Source organism: Leuciscus leuciscus, assembly GCF_965113295.1.
Source record: "Leuciscus leuciscus genome assembly, chromosome: 15".
NCBI lineage: Eukaryota > Metazoa > Chordata > Actinopteri > Cypriniformes > Leuciscidae > Leuciscus > Leuciscus leuciscus.
This window is the reverse complement of record NC_138739.1, coordinates 3,399,034-3,405,071: the sequence shown is the minus strand read 5'-3', so window position 1 is coordinate 3,405,071 and position 6,038 is coordinate 3,399,034.

Genomic DNA, 6,038 nt, shown 5'->3' with positions numbered 1-6,038 from the left:
TGGGAGGAGCTTCACTGAAGGAGGAGGAGCTTACCTGAAGGAGGAGGAGCTTTGCTGAAGGAGGAGGAGCAGATCTGACAAAATCAAGAAGAAATCACTTACTGAGTTTATGTTTTTATACTAATTCACACATTTTAATTATTTATGGTCACATATCTACATTTACATTTAGTCATTTAGCAGACGCTTTTATCCAAAGCGACTTACAAATTAGGACTAAATTAAGCGAGTCATAATGAAGAGGCAAAAACAACGCAAGAAGTGCTCAAATACAAAGTGCAGGCATTGTTCAGAGTAGCATAAGCCTGATAAGGGAGGATTAAGGGAAAAGGAAAGGAATTATTATTATTATTTTATTATTAGGATAAGTGCTCACGGAAGAGATGGGTTTTCAGCTGTCTTTTGAAAGTTGTCAGGGATTCTGCATTCCGGATGAGGGTGGGGAGAGCGTTCCACCAGCATGGAACTGTGAATGAGAATGTTCTGGAAAGTGATTTTGTGGCTCTCTGTGATGGAACCACGAGACGTCGCTCGTTGACCGATCGTAGGCTTCTGGTAGGGATGTAGACTCGTAGGAGTGAGTGAAAGTAGGAGGGAGCTGAGCCTGTGACAGATCTGTAAGCAAGCGTCAATGCCTTGAACTTGATGCGAGCAGCGAGAGGTAGCCAGTGTAGAGAGATGAACAGAGGAGTGACGTGGGCCCTTTTGGGCTCGTTGAAGACAAGACGAGCTGCAGCGTTCTGAATCATCTGTAGGGGTTTAGTTGCACATGATGGAAGTCCAGCCAGAAGAGCATTGCAGTAGTCAAGCCTAGAGATGACCAGGGCCTGGACGAGAAGTTGTGTTGCATGCTCAGTTAGGAAAGGCCTGATCTTCCTTTTTTTTTTGTGAACAATTTTTTTTAATTTAGTTTCATACAAACAAACAAACAGAAAATAGAATAAACAGGGCATATACATGCACAGAAAATACATTATACACCCCCACATTCCCTCACTCGCTCAAACCAAAAACTACGTACACACACCCGCCCACACACACACACACACACACACACAAACAATACAAACAGAACCCCCCCTCCTCTACCCTCCCTACTGAGTGATCTACCATATTTCCCTCCCCCTCCTGGCAAGAGATTTAGTAACTTGAAGAGCTTCTGACCAATATCTCATGGTCTTTTCCTTAGCACCATGAGACCGTGCCACAGAGAGCTCCAAAGTAAGAATATCTAACAGCAAATTCCACCAATGATGTAATGAAAGAGTATGTGGTGGTTTCCACCGTATAACCAGGATTTTCTTTGCAGCAGTTAGGCCAGAAAGCCAAATTCTTTTTTCATGCACAGACATAGGAACCCGAGAGTTATCATTTAACAAGCATAATATAGGACAACAAGGAATCTCTTTACTGATAATTTCAGATAAAGATTTAGTAACTTGTAACCAAAAGGACTGTACTTCAGAGCATTCCCAAAACATATGAAGAAAAGTACCTACACTGCCCTGTGAACACAGCTGACAGAGAGGAGATGACTCTAACTTAATCAGATGTCTGATTCTGGGCGTTAAATAAGTTCTATATACAAATCTTAAGGGAATGGATCGATGATTAGGATTTTTTGATGCTTGGTTAATATTATTCCAAATAGTTTTCCAAGCTATTGTAGGGGAAATGAAATCATAATCATTTTGCCAAGTTGTTTGAATTGTAATTAGTTTATAAGAACTTTGCATTATTTGAGAATACATTGTGGAAACAATTCCCTTAGTGTTTACGTTGTACAGTTGATTTGTAAAATCATGTTTTGGAAGTTTACATTCCCATGGGACTCCATATGCCTTTAAGGCAGAACGAAGCTGAAAATATATATAAAAAAAGAAAATCCAGGTAAATTATAGCTTTCCTTCAAATCTTGAAATGTACGAAGACCATTAGTGTTGAAAAACTGTCCAAGTAGATAAATTCCATTATTCGCCCATATTGGGTAGGCCACTGTCCGATCCCCTGGCAATAAATTATGATTATGAAATATTGGCGTATGGTAATGCCACTTTTTTTAATAATCAGTATTGTTAGTCGCAAGCTTCCAGATTAGTAAAAGATTAAAAATAATAGGCCCGAAACGCATTTTGGCTTGTTTTAAAGGAACTTCTGCATAAATTAGATCTTGTAATCTATACGGATAAACTAATTTCTCTTCCAGAGAGCGCCAACAAACAGATTTTGTGGGGTCTAGCCAAGATTTTATAGTGCGCAATACGAAACACCAATGATAGACTTTAAAATTTGGGACTCCCCAACCTCCGGCTAATTTTTCTCTCTGAAGAGTTGTAAGTTTAATCTTTGGTCTTTTGTTATTCCAGATAAAACCAGTGATTAAACTATGTAAACTACCCCAGTACTCAATCTGTGGACTCAAAGGCAACATAAAGCTAACAAAATTTACTTGCGGTAACACCATCATTTTTATAACAGAAATCCTAGCATCAAAAGATATACTGTAGGCCTTGACATCCAATTCCCCAAATCTTTTTTGATTTTTTCCAAAACTTTTATATAGTTCTTACTAACTGTAGATTCTAAAGTTGGAAAAATATCAATTCCTAAATATTTAAATTGATTCACAATTGGGATCTTAATTTGAGTTAAATCATCGCCAGAGCTACTTAGGGGAAAGAGAGCAGATTTTTGCCAGTTTATTTTATATCCTGAGATACTACTAAAGTCTGAAAATAGCTTCAGGACATGAGGAAGCGACTGCGAGATTTTACTAATAAAGAGAAGCACATCATCTGCATAAACTGATATATGGTGAATAGTGGAGTTTATTATGATGGGTAAAATATTTGTAGATTGACGTACTTTTTGAGCAAGAGGTTCAAGAGATAGAATAAATAATAACGGAGACAGTGGGCATCCCTGGCGAGAACCTCTAGAAATTGTAAAATGTGAGGAGCAAATATTGCCAGATAACACCATTGCACATGGATTTGCGTACAAAACTTTAATATTCTTAATAAATTGTTCACCAAGCCCCATGTGATCTAATAAAGCCATGTGATCTAAGTAATCCCATTCAAGTCTATCGAAAGCCTTTTCTGCGTCAAGCGTTAAAATTCCACATGACGTCAGAAAATCGGAGGTGAAATAGAGGATGTGCAATAATCTTCTCATATTGTCTGAACTAAAACGACCCCTTCACAAAGCCTGTTTGATCACAATGAATAAGATTCTCAAGATGTTGATTTAGACGGCGCACTAATACTTTGGCATATATCTTCATATCAACATTAATTAATGATATAGGACGATAACTAGCACAGAACATTGAATCTTTATGTTTTTTGAGAAGTAGAGATATTAATGTTGTATTTGTTTGTCTTAAAAAATAACCTCTTCTAATAGATGTATTTATCATTTCCAGGAGCATGGGACCTAATTCAGACCAAAAAGTACTATAAATCTCAATGGGAATACCGTCTGGTCCAGGAGATTTTCCCGACTTAATTTCTTGTACTGAATCCCATAATTCTTCTAAGGAAATATTTTCTCCTAAATTGACTGCTTCTGTTTCAGATAGTTTCCTTATATTTACATCGGTAAAGAAATTCTGAAATCTCTCTTTATTGAAGATTTTTATAAAAACAAACGAGGGTTGCATTAATTTCTATTGGAGTAGTTACTATATTTCCATCTGAAGATTGTATTGCAGAAATGCAAGCCCGCCGTTCGTTAGAGCGAAGCCGAAGGGCTAGCTGATGTGAGGGCCTGCTACCATTAAAGTAATGATGTTCTCTGGATTTTTGAATTAGAAACTCAGCTTTTTCTCTAAATAATGAATTAAGCTCACTTTTCACCAGACTAAGCTGACCTGTTCGTAAAGAAGCAAAGGAGTTCTGTTGTGCTCTTTCCATTGATGCCAACTGTTTCTCCAACTCAACAATTCTTTGCTGACGAGAGCGATTTTGAAAGGAAGCAAATGATGTGACATTATCTTTTATAAACCCTTTAGTCGCCTCCCAAATAAACCTGAAATCTTCCACTGAGTCCTTATTAAAAGAAAGAAATTCACTTAATTTAGATTTGAATTGAAAACAAAATTCGTTATTTGATATTAAAGTGGTATTAAACCTCCAACGGGGTGCTTTTTGTTTGGTATATGGTTAATATAAAATTTGCAACTAAATACGTTAATCTAAAGAAACTAAAATATAATCTATTCTTGAATATGATTTATGTCTGTTGGAAAAAAAAAGTATACTCTTTGGCCACTGGATTATAGAATCTCCATAAGTCTGACAAATTAAGATCCAACATGCATTGTTGCAAAGCCTTGGAACAGGATAACTGGGAACTGCTTGCTAAAGGATTTGATTTATCCAACATCGGATTTATTATAGTATTCATATCAGCTCCAATAAATAAATAATACTCTGACAAATTCATCAGCATATTTGTTAATATTGAAAAGAATGTTTTATCATAGTTAGCTGGAGCATAGGCACTGACAAAAACAACTTTCAAATGAGAAATATCTGCTTTAATATAAGCAATCCTACCTTCCATATCATTGCCCATGTCAATAATGTTTATATTTAATGAGCGTCTGATTACAACTAGCACACCTTTTGTTTTATCATCTGCTGAAGATGAAGCTACAACTTCATATTTGGCATTACTAAAACTGTTCACAGACTCCTTTGTAAGATGTGATTCCTGAATCAGTGCTATATCAATATGTTTACTATCTATGTACTCCAGACAGGCAGTTCTCTTAGTTATCCTATTCAAACCTTGTACATTCCATGATATTACAGAAAGATTAGTCATTAGTGTCAAAAGGAAATGTAAAACATTTAACTGTAATCAAAGACCACCACTTTATTTGTGCATAAATGCTGTGTAAAATATCAATATACTTGCCAGGCCAACTTTCCAGTAGATCACTCAATCCCCTCCCCATCCCTCTATCTATATTATCTTCCATGATTAGTGGATGGAGAGTTGTGCTCCTGTGAGCACCTATTTCCCCTTCTTACAGCCACCAAAACTTGGGGAAAAAAAAGAATAACATCAACAATTATGCATGCTTATTAAATTAACAAAAGAAAGTAGGCTGTTCATTAAGGTCATATATATCCACATCAATCTAAAAATAGTAATTAAACCCACTTATCTTTGTTAACTTTCAAAACAATAATTCCTATATTTCCCATCTCTGTTTGTAGTCTAACCTACGAATTACTTCATTTGGAACATCTTTTATTATCCAGTCCAAAATAATTGTAATAAACAAAGGAGAAAAAGGAAAAGGGGATCAGCCTACTTGGCAGATTCACTGTTATCCTGAGGCAGGGAACTGATCATCTCTGACCCAACTGCCCCATCATCCGAGCCCAATAAGTGGTCCAGATTGAGGCTGTTCGCAAATTCGCCTCCTTCTGCACATTTGAACAGCATGACTTCTTTTCCGATGGTTACCTTGAGAGTTGCTGGATGAAGTAGAAAATTAGCGATGCCCTCTTTTGTCAACCTGTTGCGTATGTCGCCTAAAACTTTCCTCCTAAGTGCCGTGTGTTTGCTGTAATCCACAAAAAACCGCAGCTCTTTTCCCGCATACATGATTGGTTTCACCCGTCGGGCTTCTTTTAGTATCGCCACTCTCGTACTGTATCGCAGACATTTGAAGATCATAGTTCGTGGATGGCCAACATGATTTCCACTGTATATTCGGTGTCCATATTCCAAATCCAGTGGCCTATCCTTGAAAGCAGGTATCCATAGCGGGAGATGAGTTGAAAGAAACTGCAGTACATTACTGCCTTCTGCTCCTTCCTTCAATCCACTGATTCGTGCCCGGTCCTCCTGGTCCACCAGCCTCAATGTGAGTTTTTCAATTTGGCTGTGGCACTCTTCAATAGATCCGGTGAGGCTTTTTTGTTCTTTTTGAAGTGTATTAGTTGCTAAAATACACTGCTTAAGTTTTATATCATTTTCTTTGGTCTGTTCTTTCAGTACGTTCAGACTGATAGAGA